Raw genomic sequence first — 23,261 nt, 5'->3', positions numbered from 1 at the left:
TTGATTAAAATAACAATGGCCATACTACCACATCAAGTAAAATTTCATAAACTTATGCACACACGGCCTCTTCTTTCTGAGAATATATGAACATTAGTGGAAAAAAAAAAAAGATGTAAAGCTTACGTTCTTGCCTTTAGACAAAGATCAAGGCTTTGATTACAGGACATTGGCACAGATTTCACATAATTGAAAGAGAAAGAGGCTAGAGTAAGGTGGAGGGCATTTGAAGGTGATACTGTGTAAACTAAGAATTCTCCAATGAGAGAGAACTTTTTCTTTGTCATCTTTGCTTTTAGCAATGATTAGCCTGCTAATGACTCACTAAAGGACTTTTAACTTATGAAAGTGGATCTGTGTTTATTTAAGCTCTGAAAAGCCAGAAGAGAAATTATTATTTTTATAATTATATCTTGTCTGTTTTCCTTGCCCTACTGTATAAACCCTATGAGTGAAAAACTCAGCTTTTTTTTTCAGTTTTTTAAAAATTTTATTTGTTTTATTGTTGTTGTTGAGACTATACACAGCAAAACATACACCAATTCAACAGTTTCTACATGTACCATTTAGTGACATCAATTACATTCTTCAAGTTGTGCGATCATTCTCACCTTCCTTTTCTGAGTTGTTCTTTTCTGGTTAACATAAATTCACTGCTCCCTAAGGTTCCTATCTAATATTTCAAGTTGTTGCTATCAGTTTGATATCATATGGATAGTTCTTAAGAGAGTATAATGCTCAAGGCAGATGTTTTTTACTAGTTAAGCTAAACAATTGTTTGATTTTAAAAGGATTTCAGGGGATATTTTTGGTTTAAGGTTTAAAGATTATCTCAGGGCAATAGGTTCAGAAGTTCATCCAACCTTCACAGCTCCAGGAAGTCTGGGGTCCATGAGAATTTGAAATTCTGTTCTATATTTCCCCCCTTTGGTCAGAATTCCTGTATAGAATCTTTGATCAAAAAGTTCAGTAATGGTAGCCAGGCACCATCCAGTTCTTCCATCCCATGACAAAAGAGCCAGTTGTTCATGAAGGCAATTAACCACTTTTTTCCATACCCTCCTCCTATTCCCGATTCTCCTTCTTCCTCTTGCCCTAGGTGAATACAGACCAATCGTCGTGACTTGAATGGCTGCTTCCAAGCTTTTAAGACCACAGGCACTATGCAACAAACTAGGAGGTAGAACATGAGGACTAAACATGTTATTAAGTCAATTAACTGGGATGTTCCGTAAAAGCATGACCTTAAACCTCCAAATCAAGGAACCAAATCCCATGAGGTTTTGGTTGTGTATAAGCAGCCTCAGCAGATACTCTTTTTTTCTGGTCATTGTTACAAATATGTCTATCACACAACCTGTGCCAATTCAACTATTTACAGGTGTTCCACTTATTGACAACAATCACAATAATGAGTTGTGCAAACCTACCCTTAATGCATGTTCTATTTCCATCAAGTTATTTTACTTTGGTAATCCATGTCAAGCATAGTCCCTTGAACATAGTAGACACTTATTGCCTTAATACGTATTTCATGAAATTACTAAATGTTGGGCATGGATTGCCAATGCTTCCAAATGTCAGATATGCTTTGCTTTTTCTGCATTAAAATGATTTGCCTCATTTTTCTGTTCAAGGGCCCTATATACATTATGTGAAAACGTTCAAGGTTTTAGAATGCATAATCCAAATCAAATTCCTTTGCATGAAGAAGAAATTTTTCTATTGTTTTTCAAATGGCCAGTCATTAAAACATTTGTGGGTACATGAGGATATTTTCCACAAAAATAAATATTTTGCTTAGGATCTAGCTTATTTTTCCCTTTGTTAGAATTCACCACATTTTTGGAATAATCTTTACAATTCTTATTCCAAAAAAGTTTAACCATGATCAGTTTTGTTTAGTCAAATGACCTACACAAGATTGATTCTTTTAATTTGTAGATATTAAAAATTAACACCATCTTTATTTCATTCTCACAGAATTTTGAATGTCAGGTAACTTTTACATTTCTTTTAAAAATGACAACTCAATTAATGCAGAAACATTTGATTATCATTATAATAATACATTTTCACTCCATAAAGTACAATTGTCTCTGGGGTACTGAGAAATTTAAGGTGAAAATGTGGTTTTGGAATATGGGGTTAAACATCACTGAGCAAAGGAATTAATTAATACACAGTTTATTCTTGACATGTCTTACCCTGACAAATGAGTGATATATGGATGCACACTTACTGAGCAATAATACGGCTTTCATTAGCCATACAGAACCCACATCTATTCATTTTGTAATCATATATTCTCCCTGTAAAAGAGAACTTTCTGCTGAAATTTTGACCAAAGTAAAAGTGACTGAATTAACCCAGATCTCTGCTGAATTCAGCCAAATCGAATTGGATTTTTAACAATGTCTGACCTTTGGGCTCCTTATCTGGCTAAGCAAATGTTTTCCCTCTTTGGCCATATCAGGATAAAAAAGGAATGTACCTAAGAAGGTGATCTCGGTGCCAGCGCTTATGGCAAAACCCAGTACCAGACATACCCTAAAAATGTTTTACCTCAAGCAAGATGTTTTCACAATCTCTCCTGGGAAATGTATGTTGTAAGCATCTTGTCAACATTGTATGTAGATTTAGATAATGCACCTCTGCAATCCGTGATCAGTTGTCTTCTAACCAATTTCAATATTGCAGCCCCCTGTTCTTTGTCCAAATTCTTTAAAAATAATTTGTGTAACTATTGTGCCTGGGACTTCATGGTTTCAACGTTCATGGGCCACATAGATCCCTAGTTTGAACTGCTTTTAAACCCTTAATAAACTTTCCTAATTACTCTGATACAACATTCAAGTTTTATCTACTATACTTGGGAGCTGCATTTTGAGATCTGGAGCAACTTGCCAGCCGTGACCCTGCTGAGCCACGGAATCAGAGCATCTGCATCTACACAAGCCTTTGTGCTTAATCTGCTTCCCCAGCTCTTGAGGCGTGGCTCCTAGACAAGCACTCCCAGTCCGGATTTTGGCCTTCTTTGCCTTGAAATTAACAGCCTTTTTTCTTTACTTTTGGGTTCACTATTGAGCCTATTCGACAAGTCCCTTAGGTATTTCCACTTCTGGTTTGGCCATGTGAGCTTGATGTATTTTCTTTAAATGCCCATTAAAGTTTTCAGGTGTGTTTTCCTCCTTTTATAAAAGATCCTAGAGCAAATGTTAACTGTTTTTCACAGATGTGATGCTATCTTAGTGAATATTAGAGTGTCAATTAACCACTGGCATTCATTTGCTAAGGGAAGTGTAGCGTTTGACTTAAATTAAGTACTCTGTGCAGTGAATTAGAATGAATCTAAGGGCATCTAAATTAGACCACCTTAGTTAGATACCTATTTTTGACTGCTTGTATTTGGATTTTTGTTTGAACTCTCTAACAACAGTTTGTTAAATTAGCAGTAAGTACTTTCCAATTAGAGGAACTAATGTATTTAAATTAAGAGACTAGGTCTCTAGCCAGCAAAATGAATTAGGTTAAAAAAAAAAAAAAAAACCCACATGTTATCTTGTATGCTATTGTATAAGCCTCATCTTTGAGCTAGCCTCACTGACAGGTAAATTTAAGTAATATTTTTTGTCTCATTTGTGTTTAAGCTTTTGTTTTGTCTCAAGAAGCTGTGACTAGCAGTTGCTAGTCCCCCCCACCGCACCCCGATCAGGTAGTCTTTTAAGTTTTACAGATACTACTTAGTATGTCCTGAGCTTCTGATACCTACTTTGAAAAATTTTGATATAATTTGGAATATTTTTAAAATGCACTAAAAGATATAGGATCCTCCAAAGGATCCTATAAAGCATGCAGAAGATCAAAAAAAGAAAAGAAAAGAAAACCAGACTCATTGCAGTCAAGTCAATTCCAACTCACGGTGACTCTACAGGACAGGGTAGAGCTGCCCCATAGAGTTTCTAAGGAGTGCCTGGTGGATTCAAACTGCCAAATTTTTGGATAGCAGATGTAGCTCTTAACCACTACCCCACCAGTGTTTCCTATGCAGATTAGTTTATAAAAATATAATAATCTCCTACAACTGGATATTATTATTATTAAATTAGATAATAACATCTCTTCAAAGAACTTACTCTAATTATTTTAATGATAAATAAGCATTTACATAAATAAAATAGTCCTAAAATTTTCAGTAATTAATAAAATCAAATTGGCTCTGGTAAAGTTTTTATATTTTGTATTATGTCAAAGTAAAGCAGTTTCTAAGATCTTTTTTATGTAACTTAAGGTGAACTAAATATATAAACTACATTTTATTTTAAAAAATAGTAATTTTGTCCCCCCCCCAAAAAAAAATACTTGTTCCAAAATAAAAAAGAGCATAGGAAAAGAATTTAAACGGAGAGAAAAAGTTTAGAGGGTCAGAGGAATATTAAATAGAAAGTTAAAGATACTAAAGAAGGAAGGCTAAAAGTATCCACAGAGAAAAGATACATGTATATGTATTTGGATCTAATAGTAAATATATTTGCCACTTAAAGGATTATGCTATAAGAAATACATAACAAAAAACAAAAATTTGAAAAATGTATGAGATTTTTGTTTAATATAATCAAAGTTCTCATTTATTGCAACTAAAAGTTTGATAGGTTAAGTCATAAAAATTTTTAGAACTTTTAATATCAAATAACAAACAAAACAAAAAATTGGGTTTCTCACTCTTGAAATTTTCTTTGGTAATTGAGTTAAAGAGGTGATTTACTTTTTTTAAAATAATTTTTATTGAGCTTTAAGTGAACGTTTACAAATCAAGTCAGTCTGTCACATATAAGCTTATTCCATACTCCATACTCCCACTTACTCTCCCCCTAATGAGTCAGCCCTTCCAGTCTCTCCTTTCGTGACAATTTTGCCAGTTTAACCCTCTCTACCCTCCTATCTTCCCTCCAGATAGGAGATGCCAACACAGTATCAAGTGTCCACCTGATACAAGTAGCTCACTCTTCATCAGCTTCTTTCTCCTACCCATTGTCCAGTCCTTTCCATGTCTGATGAGTTGTCTTCGGGAATGGTTCCTGTCCTGGGCCAACAGAAGGTTTGGGGACCATGACCGCCAGATTCCTCTAGTCTCAGTCAGACCATTAAGTCTGGTCTTTTTATGAGAATTTGGGGTTTGCATCCCACTGATCTCCTGCTCCCTCAGGGGTTCTCTGTTGTGCTCCCTGTCAGGGCAGTCATCGGTTGTGGCCGGGCACCATCTAGTTCTTCTGGTCTCAGGATAATGTAAGTCTCTGGTTCATGTGGCCCTTTCTGTCTCTTGGGCTCATAGTTACCGTGTGACCTTGGTGTTCTTCATTCTCCTTTGATCCAGGCGGGTTGAGACCAATTGATGCATCTTAGATGGCTGCTAGTTAGCATTTAAGACCCCAGATGCCACATTTCAAAGTGGGATGCAGAATGTTTTCATAATAGAATTATTTTGCCAATTGACTTAGAAGTCCCCTTAAGCCATAGTCCCCAAACCCCCACCCTTGCTCCGCTGACCTTTGAAGCATTCAGTTTATCCCAGAAACTTCTTTGCTTTTGGTCCAGTCCAGTTAAGCTGACCTTCCGTGTATTGAGTATTGTCCTTCCCTTCACCTAAAGTAGTTCTTATCTACTAACTAATCAGTAAATAACCCTCTCCCACTCCCCCTCCCTCCCCCCCTCGTAACCACAAAAGTATGTGTTCTTCTCAATTAATATTATTTCTCAAGATCTTGTAATAGTGGTCTTATACAATATTTGTCCTTATGCCTCTGACTAATTTTGCTCAGCATAATGCCTTCCAGGTTCCTCCGTGTTATGAAATGTTTCACAGATTCGTCACTGTTCTTTATCGATGCATAGTAGTCCATTGTGTGAATATACCACAATTTATTTAACCATTCATCTGTTGATGGACACCTTGGTTGCTTCCAGCTTTTTGCTATTGTAAACAGAGCTGCAATAAACATGGGTGTGCATACATCTGTTCATGTGAAGGCTCTTATTTCTCTAGGGTATATTCCGAGGAGTGGGATTTCTGGGTTGTATGGTGGTTCTATTTCTAACTTTTTAAGAAAACGCCAGATAGATTCCGAAAGTGGTTGTAGCATTTTACATTCCCACCAGCAGTGTGTAAGAGTTCCAATCTGTCCGCAGCCTCTCCAACATTTATTATTTTGTGTTTTTTGGATTAATGCCAGCCTTGTTGGAGTGAGATGGAAGCTCATCGTAGTTTTAATTTGCATTTCTCTAATGGCTAATGATCAAGAGCATTTCCTCATGTATCTGTTAGCTGCCTGAGTATCTTCTTTAGTGAAGTGCATATTCATATCCTTTGCCCACTTCTTGATTGGGTTGTTTGTCTTTTTGTGGTTGAGTTTTAACAGAATCTTATAGATTTTAGAGATCAGGCACTGGTCAGAGATGTCATAGCTGAAAATTCTTTCCCAGTCTGTAGGTGGTCTTTTTACTCTTTTGGTGAAGTCTTTAGATGAGCATAGGTGTTTGATTTTTAGGAGCTCCCAGTTATCTGGTTTCTCTTCGTCATTTTTGGCAATGTTTTGTGTTCTGTTTATGATTGATTTACTTTTTGTGTAACCTGCCTCAAAGACAAGCATTTGGCCTTTCATCAAAATAAAATTCTTGAGCTGAAACAAAACTGTACAGTTTTGGGAAAGGCTAAGGTTTTTTAGCTTTAATAACTTTGTATCATTTCTTGGTAATCTATAACAAACTCCTAACAAGTTTAAAACCTCTTGGAAAGCCACAAAGAATTTGTTTCTGTTTTATAAAAATGAAAAATTCAAAAAGGATTTATTTAATATTTTTTAATTATATGAAATGTCAAATCAGGAAAAAATGACAAATTTTCCTTAAGCTAAAATTTTATATAATTGAAACTAAACAGCAAGCATATGATACTATGTCATAATTTATTACTTCAGTTGCTAACTTGGTTGCAACTTTGTTTCCTTGAAATCTAGCAACGTGAAAGTCAATGGTTTTAACTAGAAAATTCACGGCGTTTACCCACTAAAATTTTACCATTCAAATGTTTAGCTTCTTACATTCTTGATATATCCTAACTATATGGTACTATGTCTCAAGGTTATTATGTGTTATATAAGAATCTCTTCAGAAATAAGGTTAATCATTATGGTTAGAAATATTTTTGTCTAAAGTTTTTAGTTAATTTTATTTCATTTGGCATTACTTTTGTTGTTAATTTCCATCAGGTCTTCTCACCTTTAAGAATTATTATTGTAAATTAACTGTAGCCATTTTTAAGTCTGCCATTTCCAGATAAATTTGCTAATTCAAGAACAGACTATATCAGCCTCACAAAGAGAATTATAATATTTGACGCATGGACTCAATTGAACTAAATCAAGATTTTTAGAACTCATGGGGTTTTTCAAGTTGCTGCTGATCCAAAATAGCATGGAACCAAAATTAGCTCCATGGGACTGAATAAACTGAAAGGATTACCACAGGTTTTTATGAAAATATTGCTAACATTCAGTGTTCTCATATCTAGATATAGGAAACTATTTTTATTTTCCTTTCCCTGTTTTAATATAATTATTTCAGTAATTAATAACATTATGCTAAAGAAAATCTTATAGATTAAAAGATATCATAACATATGTTAAAGCTGTAACTAAGTGTATTCAGAATATTTTAAATAATTGCACTCATGAACTCCAAAAAAAATAAATAATGTCATAATAGCTGTAATAAGAAGAGTAGTTAGTCAAAACCAAATGGCCCTCACATGCGTTGCTTATACTGACTCTAGTGTTACTTAATATTGTCCATCTTTAATCCAATGCTGTAAGGAATATTTTTACAGGTTAAAGAATATTTTAACAACCGAAAACCAAAATTCTAAAATCTGCCTGATATTATTTCGGGGGGACATGTATATTAAAAAAGACATCAGCAAAAAGTTCCCTGGAACCTTGTTATAAAGTGTCATATATACGGGGCCCAGGTGGGGTAGTGGTTAAGAAATCAGCTGCTAACAAAAAGGGCAGCAGTTTGAATCCACCAGCTGCTCCTTGGAAACCCTATGGGGTGGTTCTACTCTGTCCTATAGGGTCACTATGAGTCGGAATCAACTTGATAGCAACAGGTTTTTTTTTTCTTTTTTAATAGTTCTCCTTACTAATCCTGTGCTGCTAGATTGCAGGGAGTTAAGACCTGGATGCACCTCTCCCAACTAAAGAAGACTGTGGCTCCTTTTTAGAGTTTAAACTGTCCAGCCAATTAAGAGACTTACAGTTAAATTTACCTGTCATGGTGGCCAAAAGCAGATGACTGCAATAGAAGCAGACAGCTCCACCCAAGATCATGGAACAAGACTCCATGCAGGCAACTGAGATTTTCAGACTGTGCTTTATAATCTTTACTTTTCTGTTTATCTTATTTGCTCTTTGCAAAATAATTCTATGGCCGTGGCAGGATATCTTATACAGGAACCTTTGAAATAGTTGCTCTTTGTTTAAGACATAGAGCTTTTGAAATGGCATTGTTTTATCAGCTGAGATTTATAGATTAGTGATTTGCCACCTGTCGCTTTCTAATTTATATCCATTCCTTTCTTTCCCACACATATGCAGGCTGTTGAAGTCCTTGGCCTTCTATTCTTGCTGCCATGGGCAATCCCTATGGGATTACATTTAGGTTACCTTATCCCTATGTCAAAAATTTTTCCTCTGTGGTGTTAATTCTTTATGTCCCTACTAGATGTTGTTGCCCCCTGCCTAATGTTTAAAAAATGTTTATAGGCTTTGAAATTGCTTTATTCTATAGGGCTGCTATGAGTCAGAATTGACTCAATGGCAATGAGTTTTTTTATTCTATAAATTAGGATTCATAGATTGGTCATTTTTAACTGATTGTTTTCATGCTAGAATTATTAAATAACATTGAATTAGTCATAATTATTCTACTAACCATAATAGCTGCTATTTTCCTGTCAAAAGTAATGTATATGCCTTTGAGGGAGGTATTTATTTTGGAAGCGCTATACTTCTTATAAATCTTGCCTTACTATATTATTTTTAGGTACTACTTTCACAGTATATAGCTTAAGTATTCTCTTATTCTTCCCCATAACCATCATTAATATGTAGCATAAGATGCTTTTCTTAAAATTGCACAGTCATTTGCTAGTGCCAGTAGCCTAACTGTTGAACCTGCTATCAGATTCCAAAATCTGGCTTCATAAATTCAAATTCATTAGCTTTTATAGTTTTTATACTTTTATCCTCCCTGCTACCACCAACTTAATACCACTTTTAAGCACACCATACATATAAGACTATGGCATCCCCCAAGTTTATTAGCTCAACCCCAGGTCTCATGTTTCAATCTAACCTAGACTAGAGCTATGGATTGTCCTAAAACACCCTAAAACCCTTCAGACTGTAAAAGTGGGCTCTTAGTTTCATATAATACTCCTCTCATATTTTGGAGGGCAGCTTTTACAGGAAATTTAACAGCATGCTTACAAGGAAAAAGGCTTTTTGCATTCAAATATGGTATTGGCTAAGATCAGGATGATTGCCTATTTGTAACAATTCCTTAACAGAAAATTGGCTTAATAAGAGAAATGAAATCATCCCTTTCCAAAATAAACACACTAACACGAGCATAATATGTGCCTCATATGGATATGCATGTTATATGGAGAACTGAAAAGCTCAAACATTGCTAGTCAAAATCCAAATAACAAGTCCCATACCTGAACTCTATCATGTTTAAATGGTTGGAATATAATCAGCCAACCTACCTTAACTCTTTTAATAGTCCCTCTAAATATTCATTTCTGTGATAAAAAATACTTTGTACCAATGATATGAACATCCTTACTTGTCACAAAAGAGAATATGTTACAGGATCTAACAGAACGCATATAATGGACACACGCTGAGATAAATAGGCATTTCTTCAAATTCTCCTACTCCTTATTGGTATTCTTAAACTTAAAATATATATTTGTAATTTATCTGCTCCAACAAATCACTTTGCTGATATTCATAGAAGACCAACAGAGGTACCTAAATTCTTTAACTAAAGTTGTACTGGATAATAGAATTGCCCTATATTTTTTATTGGCTCAACAAAGAAAAGTCTGTGCTACAGCTAATACTTCATGCCATTCTTCAATTAATACTTCAGGAGAAGTAGAATGTGACATTGCAAAATTATGCAACATACTCTAAGGCTACACATAACTGAACACACCATGTTTAGTTTTTCCTTTTCTGATACTTTTAGCTGGCTACCAAAAGGAGTGGGTGTCTAGATTGAGTCAATTCTGTTCTCTGGTGTCATGACTTCAATGTTAATAGTCATTATGTTGGCACTATTAAATGTTGTATAAAAGTTATCACTAATGCCTTGGCCCAGAAAAAGAATCTAATACCCACGCATAGGCTAATGTATGTGGAAGCTATTAGCATTCCTAATTAAAATGGTCAATAACCAAATCAAATCTGTTGCCGTCAAGTTGATTCCGACTCATGGCGACCCTACAGGACAGAGTAGAACTGCCCCACAGGGTTTCCAAGGAACTGCTGGTGAATTCAAACTACTGATCTTTTGGTTAGCAGCTGAGCTCTTAACCACTCTGCCACAGGGCTCTGTTACCACCCAAGGCATCATCATTTCTCTTAAGAAAGGTTATTATAACCCCTGAGCTGAAAGAAAAAAAATATGTATATGTACTTACACGTGTGTATACATATAATATTATATAAAATCATATATATATGTGGAGGTCTAAAAAGAAATATATATACACATATATATAATATGTATGTGTGTATGTACATATAACTTTTTTAGACTTCAACAAACTCATTATCTTACATATTTTATATATATTTATACTTTTTTATATATATTTATACACTGGTGGCATAGAGGTTAACTGCTATGGCTGCTAACCAAGAGGTCGCCAGTTTGAATCCTCCAGGCGCTCCTTGGAAACTCTATCGGGCAGTTCTACTCTGTCCTATAGGGTTTGGTTTTTATACTACATACCAAAGCTAATAGGGCCTGAGTCATAAATACTTGCTGGTCCAAGCAGTCTCCAGAAAGCAACGCAAACAACAGTGACTTAAAGTTAAGTCAATGTATTAAAAACTAATCCTTAAATTAATCCAAGGATAACCAACAAAATCCTTGATCAAAAGGAGGAAATTGTAAGAGAATTTTTACTGAACCTTTGAACAAAGTAAAACTGACTAAATTAACCTGGATCCCTGATGAATTCAGTAAAAATCAAACTGGATTTTTAACAATGTCTGACCTTTGGGCTCCTTATCTGGCTAAGCAACTGTGAGTAGTTAGGGAAATGCTTTCCCTTAGTGGTCATGTTAGGATGTGAAGGGATATACCTGAGGAAGGGATCTTGGCACCAGCATTTATCACAAAACCAGGTACCAGAAATTCCCTAGAAATGTTTTGCCTCATGTAACACATTTTTATGATCTATTCTGGAAAGATATGTTGTAAGAATCTTGTGAACATTGTATGTAGATTTAAATAACATACTTCTGCAATCCATGATAAATTGCTATATTGCAGCCCCTGTTCTTTGTCTAAATCCTATAAAAATATTTATGTAATTATCGTGCCTTGAACTTTGTGTTTTAAATTTTCATGGGCCATGTAGATCCCTGGTTCAAACTGCTTTTAAACCCTTAATACACCTCTCTGTTTTACTCTGAAACAGAGTTCAAGTTTTCTCTACTACAACCATAAGAGTTACCTTCACTATTGTATTTCCAAATTCCTAATAAAGACCTTTTATGCTATGTTTACTTGAAATATGTGCAATTAGCATTATTTAGCATATTTCCAAGAATATCTTTTTAGGGAGAGGTAGTGGAAGTGGGCTTACCTTACAGTTTACCCATTGCTATTGATTCGATTCCTACTCATAGCGAACCTATAAGACCGAGTAGAACTGTCCCATAGGGTTTCCAAGGAGCTCCTGGTGGATCTGAACTGCTGAACTTCTGGTTAGCAGCCATAGCTCTTAACCACTATGCCACCAGAGTTTCTGTAAATGGGCTTAGAAGGGCACAAAATTACCTGAACAAGCTCTTTCTTCAAGTAGCTCATACGCTTATGAGGAGACAGCAATATTTACCCAGACAATTAACAAACAATGATGTGCAACATTATTCAATAGATTATTAATTCAATAATTATACCTTTGATTAACAGAGGCAAAGATTATGAATACAGCCTGGGAGGAATTTTTAGGATATTTTTTAGGCTGTATTTTCTAATGACAACAAATTGCTTAGCTTGGACTTCCATTCTTGTTTCTGTTCAGTTATAGAAGAGTCTTTACAAGTAGTATGATTGGCTGGATGTAATCATCTGAATGGCAATTTACGTCTTGGTATGAAATTATCACCTCAAAACAGTAGGACACGTAAATCTCTAATAAGATTTGACAAAAATTTTGTTGAGCTAAATTGATTATGTGGTGTATATTTATTACTTTCTTCCTTAAATGTTTATCGTTAATAACCATCTTAAAATTTGTGTTGTTTAATGCTCAAAGGGAAGAGTTTTAATGAATAGTTCTAAATGTTTGAAATATTTACACTGAATATAAATCTCTCTGTGATAATCTCAAGAAGAATGAAACTATGCAACAAGGGAAATGGAATTTGAATACTCAAAAGCATAACATACAGGAAAAAAAATTATTTTCTCAGCTTTGATGAAAAGAGTTCATAAAATGATTTTACCTATATCATTGTCAAATTATGGCATGATTTCAACAGTTTTTCCACTTTTTCAAATATTGTTTTCTTTTTTAAAACCAATTGGTATTATCAACTGTCATTCTTTTGTTGACTGTAAAAGGAAAATTGCTAAAAGAACCAGAAGGAAAATAAATACTTGTTTATAAATACTAAAATTTCTGTTTTTCTTCTCATTTCCTTTTTTGTACATTTATGCAACATAGGTAAGCAATACAATTGTCATTTAAAAAATATTCTATCTTGCTTACAATCATGAGGATAAGTTAATAATCTGAACTGGATATATAACAGTCATTTAAGACATGCGTATGCCTTAAAAAAAAAACCAAAAACCAAACCCAGTGCTGTCAAGTCGATTAGTGCAATAAATTATTTAGTAGTTTTAATATATACTATTGAAAGTTTATGCCACGCAATTTTTTTTAACAGCTCTGATTTTCTGCTACTCTTTCAAAGTGTGTCTAATACATTCCAATATAAAGCATCCCAATTTTCCACAGGCCAAATAAATCATATAAACAACACATTCATAAGTTAACATATTACTTAAGGAAAGGAAAATGTGCCATAAAAACAAAACAAACAAACAAAAAAGAAAATGTGTCATAACTTTTGAAAGCAATGTGGATATCACTTCAGGAATTGTATAATTTCCTCCTGGGTAATTGGCTTCCATGTGAATAATTTACCATGAGTAAAACTGTATCTTATTAACTGTTGAAATTCCTAAGGGTGTATTTAAGTACAAACATAGATGATCATTAGTTTGACTTAACGATTGTCCTAGGCTGGGCTCTTTAGAGAAGCAAAACCAGTGAAGTGATATATATATATATATATATGTATGTATACACACACAGACACATATATGGAAACCCTGGTAGCATAGTGGTTAAGTGCTACATCTGCTAACCAAAGGGTTGGCAGTTCAAATCCGCCAGGTGCTCCTTGGAAACTCTATAGGACAGTTCTACTCTGTCCTATAGAGTTGCTATGAGTTGGAATCTACTCGACGGTACTGGGTTTGGTTTTTTACATATATATATATATATATATATATATATATATATATATATATATATATATATGTAGCAAGATAGAGAGGGAGAGATTTTCCTTAATGAAATGGCTCACACTGTTGTGGAGGCTGGCAAGTTCCCAAGTCCATGGGTCGGCTGTCAGCTGGAGGTTTCTTCAGACTCATGTGGCTGCAAGGGCTGAGGAACCCAGAATTGACAGGTCAGACAGCAGGCTACTGGCTCACAGGGCTGTGGAAGCTGACGAATCCCAAAGTCGGCAGATCAGATGACAGGCTGCTGGCTCAAGTCAAGAACCGAGTTGGAAACAGAATCCAGAGTAAGCAAGTGAGCTTTGCCAGAATGTCTATGTATAAATATATATATGGGGTACAGGCCATACCCCTGGGAAACCCCCCTTACAAGTGATTGGCTGATCACTTAAGATCACATCACGGAGGTGATTATATTATATCACAAAATGGAGGATAATTATATAATATCTAGAATCATGGCATAGTTATGTTCACACATAACATTAACTATCACAATAATGATTGTTTTTCTAATAAAAATATGGCTCTTTAAAACAAAATAATGAAAAAATAATCAGTTACTGCATTACACACTTAAAAAGATAGCATAACTCTGAGCAGTATTTAATTACACATTTAACAAATATCTAATAAGTACCTGCATTTTATTATAGTAGGAAGGAGCCTGATGGCACAATAGTTAAGCACTCAGCTGCTAACCAAAAAGTTGGCGGTTCAAACCCACCAGCCACTCCTCAGGAGCTTATATAAAGATTTACAGCCTTGGAAACCCCATGGGACAGTTCTACTCTGTCCTATGGAAGTAACTCCACGACAACAGATTTTTTCAGGTTTATTGTAGTAGGAGCTTTGGTTGTGCAGTGGTTAAATGCTTGACTGCTAACCAAAGGGTCAGCAGTTCAAACCCAACAACCCATCTGAGAAAGAAAGATATGGCAGTCTGCTTCCATAAATATCACAGCCTTGGAAACACTATGTGGGCTGTTCTACTCTGTCCTGTAGTGTCGCTATGAGTTGGAATTGACTAGATGGCATTGGGTATTATCATAGGACCTATCTGAACATTAGAAGCCCTTGTCGCACAGTGGTTAAGTGCTCAATCATTCACCTGAAGGTTGGTGGTTTGAACCCACCAGCCATACTGCAGGAGAAAGATTTGTGGCAGCCTGCTTCCTAAAAGATTTACAGCCTTGGAAACCTTATGGGTCAGTTCTACCCTGTCCTATAGGGCCACTATGAGTCAGAATTGACAACAATGGACAATGGGATCTGTACATTAAACAGACTTCCTTTACTCCTAGTGCTCAGAGTTTCTTGTTTGGTGTTGTATGCCATCTAGGAATATAGAAATAAATAATAATGAAGACCTTTAGAAAAACAACAAAAGAATACAAATAATAAAGTCCTAAGTGTTGGTACAGGGATTGAGATAGGGTCATGGAGAAAATGATATATGAGCTGAGTCTTGGACAAAGTGAGAGAACATTCCAAGCAAATGGCACTGCACTTACATGCTATTTTTTAAGTTGTAGAAGACTACAGCATAAACAGGCTTAAGAAGGACAGTAAAAATGTTAGAATAAAGCGTTTTCATTTACGTATATTAAGTTTGAAATGCTTAACAGATATCTAAATGGAATCAAAATAAACAATTTTATATCTAAGCCTACAGTGCAAAGTAGAGTTCATGGCTGGAGGTATGAGATTAATAGATTTAGATGTAGAGATTTGAAGACTATCAAAGCTAGATAAAAGTTCTGAGGAGTAGGAAAGTACAGTAAACAGGATACTATATAGCATAAGCACCCCAAATGAAATTAATTAAAAAAAAAAGTAAAAGAAAAAATGTATTGACTTGCAACTTCAAATTATGAAAGAAATTGAGATTTTGCCATTTACGATAATGGAAGAATTGTATTACTAAAGAATCAGGAATCTCAGCAAAAACATGGGACAAATTATATAAGTAGAAGGATCTAGTACAGACACATTAAGTCAGTTCCATCCTGGCTGATTTCCAGCTCACGTGCACTGGAACAGCTGTTGCTGTTATTCTTGTTAGGTCCATTGATTCAGTTCTAACTCATAACGACTCTGTGAACTACAAAACGAAATGCTGCCTGGTCCTGTGCCATCCTCACAATTGCTACTATGTTTAAGCCCTTTGTTCAGCCACTGTATCAATCCATCTTGGTGAGGGTCTTCTTCTTTTTTGTTGACCCTCTACCTTACCAAGCATGATGTTCTTCTCCAGGGACTGGTCCCTCCTGGTAACAAGTCCAAAATATGTGAGTCAAAGTCTCGCCAACCTTGCTTCTAAAAGCACCTTGATTGTACTTCTTCCAAGACAGATTTGTTTGTTCTTCTGGAAGTCCATGCTATTCAGTATTCCTGGCCAACACCATAATTCAAATGCATCAATTCTTCTTCCATCTTCCTTATTCATTGTCCAGCTTTCACAGGCATACGAGGCAATTGAAAATATCATGACTTGCGTCAGGTACACCCTGGTCCTCAAGGTGACATCTTTGCTTTTAAACACTTTAAAGAGGTTTTTTCCAGCAGATTTGTCCAATGCAATAAGTTGTTTGATTTCTTCACTGCTGCTTCCGTGAGCATTGACTGATGATTCAGGTATAATGAAATACTTGACAACTTCAATCTTTTCTCCATTGATCGTGATGTTGCTTATTGATCCAGTTGTGAGTAGTTTTGTTTGTTTCTTTATCTTGAGGTGTAATCCATACCGAAGGCTGTAGACTTTGATCTTTATCAGTGAGTGCTTCAAGTCCTCTTCACTTTCAGCAAGCAAGGTGTGTCATCTTCATATCTCAAGTTGTTAATGAGTCTTCCTCCAATTCTGATGCTGCTTTCTTCTTCATATAGCCCAGCCTCTCAGAATATTTGGTCAGCATACAGATTGATTAAGTATGATAAAAGTATACAACCCTGATACACACCTTACCTGATTTTAAACCATGCAGAATCCTCTTATTCTGCCCAAATGACTGCCTTCTGGTCCATACATAGGTTTCCCGTTCTTCAGAATTTTATCCATAATCTGTTATGATCTACACAGTCGAATAGCTTTTCATAGTCAAAGAAACACAACTAAACATCTTTCTGGGATTCTCTGTTTTCAGCCCAAATTCTTCTGACATCAGCAATGATACCCTTCATTACAAGTCCTCTTCTGAATCCAGCTTGAATTTCTGTCAGTACTGCGTTGATGTACTGCTACAACTGCTTCTGAATTATCTTCAGCAAAATTTTCCTTGCATGTGATATTAATAATATTGTTTGATAATTTCTGCGTTCTATTGGATCACCTTTCTTATATGGGCACAAATATTATGGGTCTCTTCCAGTTGGTTGACTAGGTAGCTGCCTTCCAAATTTCTTGGCATAGACAAGTGAGTGTTTCCAGGGTAGCATCTACTTGATGAAACATCTCAATTGGTATTCCACCAATTCTTGGAGTCTTGTTTTTTCCCAGTGTCTTCAGTGCAGCTTGGAATTCTTTCCTTCATTATCATCATTTCTTGATCCTGTTACCTCCTGAAATGGTTGAACGTCAACCAATTCTTTTTGGTACAGTGACTGTGTATTTCTTCCATATTTTTTTTGATGCTTCCTGTGTCATTCAATATCTTGCCCACAAAACCCTTCAGTATTGAAACTCAAGGGTCAAATTTCTCCTCAGCTCTCTGACCTTGAGAAATGCCAAGTGTATTCTTCCCTTTTAGTTTTCTAACTCTAGGTCTTTGCACATATCATTACAATAATTTCTTTGTCTTCTAGAGCAGCCCACTGAAATCTTCTGTTCAGCTCTTTTACTTTATCACTTCTTCCATTTTCTTTGGCTATTACTCTACATTTAAGAACAAGTTTCAGAATCTTTTCTGACATCAATTTTGTTCTTTTTATTTTTTGCTTGTCTTTTTAATGACCTCTTGCTTTCTTCATGTATGGTGTCCTTGATGTCATCCCACAACTTGTCTGGTCTTCGATCATTAGTGTTCAATGTGTCTCATCTAGTCTTGAGATGGTCTCTAAATTCAGGTGGTATATACTCAAGGTTGTATCTTGGCTCTCATGGAATTTAAAAAAAAAATTTCTTGAGCTGCAGCTTGAACTTGCATTTGAACAATTGATGGTCTGTTCTGCAATCAGCCCTTGCCCTTGTTCAGACAGATGATATTGAGTTTATCTATCATCTCTTTCCACAGATGTAGTCAATTTTATTCCTGTGTATTCCATCCATTGAAGTCCACATGTATAGTTCTGTTTCTGTAGTTTAAGAAAGGTATTTGTATGAAGAAGTCATTGGTCTTGGAAAATTTTATCATATGATCTCTGGCATTGTTTGTATCACAAAGGCCACATTTTCCAACTACTGATCCTTCTTTTTTGTTTCCGACTTTTGCAGTCCAATCACCAGTAATTATCAATGCATCTTGATTACATGATTGATCAATTTCAGACTGCAGAAGTTGGTAAAAACCTTCAATTTCTTCCTCTTTGGCCTTAGTTGTTGCTGTGTAAATTTGAATGATAGTCATATTAACTGATCCTTGAAGATGTGTGAATATTATCTTATCACTAATAGTGTCGTACTTCAGGATAGATGATACCTGAGTAGCTGTGAAGAAGCCAGGGCAGTGTTCAGTCTTTACAGAGCCCTTATTTTGCTTTTATATAAAATCCCAAACCAAATCCATTGCCATCAAGTCGATTCCGACTCATAATGACCCTGTAGGACAGACTAGAACTGTCCCACGGGGTTTCCAAAGAGCACCCGGTGGATTTGAACTGTGGATCTTTTGGTTAGCAGCTGTAGCCTGTAACCACTATGCCACCAGGGTTTCCTTGCTTTTATATAGTCCTTATTTTACAGCCAGAACATTCCTTAGAAGTAAGAATGGCAAGACTTCATCCCATGTATTTGGACAAATTATCAGGAGGGGCTAGTCCCTGGAGAAGGACATCATGCTTGATAACGTAGATGATCAGTCAAAAACAGGAAGACCCTCAACTAGATGGACTGACACAGTGGCTGCAACAATGGGGTTAAACATAGCAACAATTGTGAGGATGACACAGGACTGGGAAGTGTTGTGTTTTGTATAGGGTCTCTGTGGGTTGGAACTGATGTAGCCGCACCTAACAACAATGTATTTTGCTTGACACACTTAATTATTCATATCTTCCACATTCGTTTTGTCCTGTCCTTAGTTTCTCTGTTATTCATGAGGTTTTCACTGGCCTTTTTTTTTAGTCCTTAAATTCACCCCCAAAATAAAATAAATATGTGTGGTTGAATCTATAGACCTTGGGGTGAAAGATTTCAAAACTTAAAGTGAAAAACCCTTCATTATATCATTTCTCCTTTATGGTAATTCTGAGATCTTTTGGAAACTGTTTTTCCTAACCTCATATATGCTTCTTACATAAATCTCATGGATCATAATCACACTCCATCTTGTTCAGTGTGTCTGCCCTTTCCTGTAAGTTTCTTTCCTCAGAAAGTTAGCTAAGTTTTCACATATATACAAAATACAAGCAAAATGCATTATTTGTAAGTTTGGATTTCCTGAGATTACTGCTATCATAGACACTCATTGCAATCTCAAAATTATTAGGGGAAAAATTGATTTTATTCTTCAAATAGACTCATAGCTTGGCTTTGGAAATGCATCCTTGGATCTCTAAGACCCTGTAAAGGTGCAATACATCACCTAGGATACACATCCTTGGTGATGTTCTATTTCAATTCATCACCACTACAATGATTCTTTAATAATATACTGCCAAATGCCACATACCAAGAGAGCACTGTGGAACAGAGAAGTCACTTTATTTATTTATTAGAGCTATGTATCATTGCAACGTCACCAGCTGATGCTCAGAGTCATGGACCCTGGTAGGAAATTCTGCATTATTGTCATTATGATAAGCAATTTCCTTAAAGTAAGTTGAATAAAACTGAGCTTGGCTTGGGGCTCCTCAAAGAGTAATTGTGATAATTTTGATGAAGAGGCAAACATTATTTATGTTGTCAGGTAGCAAGTCAAAATTTTAATATAAATTTTCTTTTAATAATTTCTAGCTGCTATTTTTAAAGCTATTCACACATTGTAACTGTGATTAGACGTTTCATGTAATATTTGATTACAAGTCATGTTTATTATACATTACTGATTTAGATTAATATGCTTATTTATTTGATTTAGGAAGTATTTTATGCTTTATAAATGACACATTTTGTTAAGCTGCTAACACTCTTCTTTCTCCCTAAATACATCACATATCTACTCTCCTAAATTTAAAAATGCAAAGTCTACGCAGTAAAAATTATCCTTGGAAAAACTCATTTAATTGATTTATAGTATTTGCTCAGTAGCTTTTCTCTATTAAGTTATTTATTTACATTATTTCTACATCACTCTTTCATAAGGATCAGCTTTCATCTTATATAAGGCTGTAAAAATCGGCCTTAGGGAGTTAAGCAGAAACTACTATATTTCAATCATTGAGAAGATATTTTATGATGTTTTGGCTGCTTCCTCCTGAGACCTATATAATTATTTTTATTTTATCAAAACAGTGCTTTCAGAAGGTACATACTCTCAGAAATGACTGAAAGAAAAAAAATCATTTATGCAGAGAATATCAATTCTTGAAAAGCAAGAGATGTTCATTATTCTGAGACTAGAACTCTCCATGACACCTTGTTCAGCCTGTGATTAAATAAGTACATATAAAAATCATGATAACAATAATGATAACATAATATGAGAAAGTTGCATTTTAATTGCTTCATATTAATAAGGATGGAGTAATAATCTATTTTCTTCAGTATAGCTTTGAGTAGTGTGGTTCATATTGAGGTCCCTATATTTACACAAGAGTATTCTTGGGTTTCATGAAATCTTTACAAGGTTTCTGAAGTTTGTGTATTCAATGTATAAATGCTGTGTATAATATTGACCATTAAATTATAGTAGCACACTATACATTTCATTGTCCAAATTTATGTGGTTATAATCAAGCTTATGCAAAGTAAGAGCCAGAAAACTCTACATTGGACAAACAAAACTTTTTACTTATTCAAATAGCAAACATAAAGGTGTAAGAACTGGATAGAATATATATGTGGACAAACATAAAATAGTTACTTTTGATATTTTAAAAATATAACTGGCTACTTAAAATAATAATTATTGTGGGGTATGACTATGTAGAAGTAAGATATATGAAAAATAACACACAGGATGAGAAGGAGAAATAAAAATATATATTCTAAGTTTCCTAAATTTTACAAAGGTGATATAATCATATCCAAAGAAAGACTGTCATAAGTCAAAAAAATAAACTTTGTCATATATGCATTTAGAAATAGTTGTACCAAATAAACCAAGAGTGGAATTAAGATAGAATTATAAAAGAATACTTAATGAAGCCAAAAACAAAAAAGGAGAAAAACAAAAACAGATACAAAAATAGCAAGTCAGTAGATTTAAAACCCAGACATTTTGAACACTACATTTTCTGTAAATGATCTGAAAAATCTAATTGAAAGGCATAGATTTCCAGAGTGGATAAAAATAAGATCAAATCATATACTTCATACAATATATATGTAAAGACAAAGGCAGGCTAAATATAAACACGGCAAAAATTTGAGGTCAAATGAAAAGTATATAAAAAATGTATCATGTGAAGATAACTGAAAACATATGAACAAGCAAGAAACTGGTATGGTTATATTAATATTAGACAAAGCAGCTTTTAGGAAAAGGACATCAGAAATGATAATGTAGTTATTTCATAATGATAGAGATTTAATATCAGAACATTAAAATACCTGAATCAAATATTGATAGAACTGGAAAGACAAGTACAGAAATGTACAATTATAGTTGGAACACACTTCTTTCAATAACGTATAGAACAGGTGGCAGAAAATCAAAAGAGATAAGCAGATTTAAAAAACACTATTAACCAAATTAATCTAGTTGGCATTTACAACATTCTTCACCCACCAAGACCAGAATACCCTTCTTTTCAAATACACACGAAATAGACCATATTCTGTCTCATGAAACAAGTCTCAACACATTTAAGTCAATTGAAAGTATACAAAATGTTTTCACTGACAATCAAATTAAATCAGATATTAATTGCAAGGAAACCCTGGTGGCGTAGTGGTTAAGTGCTACGGCTGCTAACCAAACGGTCAGCAGTTCAAATCCACCAGGCGCTCCTTGGAAACTCTATGGGGCAGTTCTACTCTGTCCTATAGGGTCACTATGAGTCGGAATCGACTTGACGGCACTGGGGTTATTAATTGCAAAAAGATAGCTCAACAATTTACAAATATTTGGAAGTTATATAAAGTAATAAATGCCATGTGCACCAAAGGAAAAAATCAAAAAGGAAGTTAGAAAATACATTGACTGGAATGAAACTAAAACCAGAGTAGAGCAAAATATGTACAATGAGGCTAAAGCAGTGCTTAGAAGAATATTTATAGCATAAAATTCTCACATTATAAAATGAATTAAAAACTTAAATCAATCATTTCAAATACCTCGTAAAGAGCCAGGAAAAAGAAGAATAATTTAAACTCAAAGTAAGCGAAGAAAGAAAATACTAAAAATATGAGAAGAAAACAATAAAATCATAGTGGTAAAACAAAAACAATAGAGGAAATAAATTAAATCAAATGCTGGTTCTTTGAAAGAGATCAGTAAAATTTGTGAACATCTAACCAAAATGATCAAGAAAAAGAATGAGAAGAGAAAAATTACCAATACAAGAAATAAGGACAGGGTTACAGATGTACAGACATTAAGATAATCAGGAAATATTATGAAGATTGTTATTCCAGTGTTTGGTAACTTAGGTGAAATGAACTTAACATTACTAATTTTATGTTGCATGGCACAGATATGTACAAAGGGTAAAAGTACAAAAGTCTTATTAAAGTCCAAAAAGAATAAAGATTAAACAGAACAAGGCATCCTGCAACATCTTTCTAGTTTATACACAAAAGTGCTGAGTTATTTTCAGTTAATAAATTGGTGATTTATTTCCAACTTAAAAAGTCATTTACCATGCTAAAATATTGTTAATTAGCATTTTGCATGCTTTGGTAGCTTTGTTTGTGATTAATTTGTAAATTTATTTTAGCTGTATAATCTCTATTTAAAAAGTGTTTAAAATTATAGAGATGAAATTAGCACTAAAATAAATATAATCTAAGACATTACTGAGGAAACTATGTGACTATATTTTGTTAAAATGATCCATATCTTGTTCAAATTTGAGGAAAACTGATTAATAGAAAGCAAATTAAA

Source organism: Elephas maximus, chromosome 16 (assembly GCF_024166365.1).
Source record: "Elephas maximus indicus isolate mEleMax1 chromosome 16, mEleMax1 primary haplotype, whole genome shotgun sequence".
Taxonomy (NCBI): domain Eukaryota; kingdom Metazoa; phylum Chordata; class Mammalia; order Proboscidea; family Elephantidae; genus Elephas; species Elephas maximus.
This window is presented reverse-complemented; position numbering follows the sequence as displayed.